Genomic DNA, 936 nt, shown 5'->3' with positions numbered 1-936 from the left:
GCTGTGTCATGACAAGGAGTGAGCTTCTATCCAAGGATAATGAGGAACCAGTGGCTGGTTTTTTTTTTTTATGAGACGGAGTCTCACTCTGTTGCCCAGACTAGAGTACAGTGGTGTGATCTCGGCTCACTGCAATGTCTGTCTGCCTCCCAGGTCAGCGATTCTCCTGCCTCAGCCTCCCAAGTAGATGGGATTACAGGCGTGTGCCACCATGCCCAGTTAATTTTTATATTTTTAGTAGAGACAGGATTTCACCATGTTGGCCAGGATGGTATCAAACTCCTGACCTCAGGTGATCTGCCCATCTTGGCCTCTCAAAGTGCTGGGATTACAGGCGTGAGTCACCATGCCTGGCCGTGGCTGTGCTTAAGCAGGGAGACAGGTGTGATCACTTTCATTTAGTTACGTTTCTTTTCTTTGTCAGTGAAAGAAGCTCAACTCAAACCAGCTCAGGCACAGAGGGAACTTAATTGGCTTCTATAAGCAAACCACAGGCCAAGCTAGGTTCAGTTGACCTTCCGGTCCCCCGGGGCCAGGGACCCTACCGGCAGCCTGCCCCTCTCCTATCTCCGTGTCTCCACGTCTCTCTGCCTGCCAGCTCCCTCTCTCAGGCATGCCTCTTCCACACACTGGCGTTCGTGACTACCAATGTTTCACACCTCTCAGGTTCATGACCACAAAGAGATCGAGGTAGGAGTGCAAGAACTTGGTTAAGCATCAGGGCTACTTGCTTACTCACTGTTTTGTCTAATTTCTCTGTCTTCCATGTCCTTGCCTGGGAAATGGGGATAACAACAGCACCAGCCTAATGTTGTGAGGATCAAAGGAGATGATGTCCATGAAGTACTTAGCTCAGGGATGGACACTAAGTGCTCCATACATGTTAGGAACTCTCTCTGTTCCCAAGTCCAGAAATCTGGAGAAAGGTTTCCATTG

The sequence above is a fragment of the Macaca fascicularis genome, chromosome 10, assembly GCF_037993035.2.
Source record: "Macaca fascicularis isolate 582-1 chromosome 10, T2T-MFA8v1.1".
Lineage (NCBI taxonomy): Eukaryota > Metazoa > Chordata > Mammalia > Primates > Cercopithecidae > Macaca > Macaca fascicularis.
Note: the sequence above shows the minus strand (reverse complement) of the source record.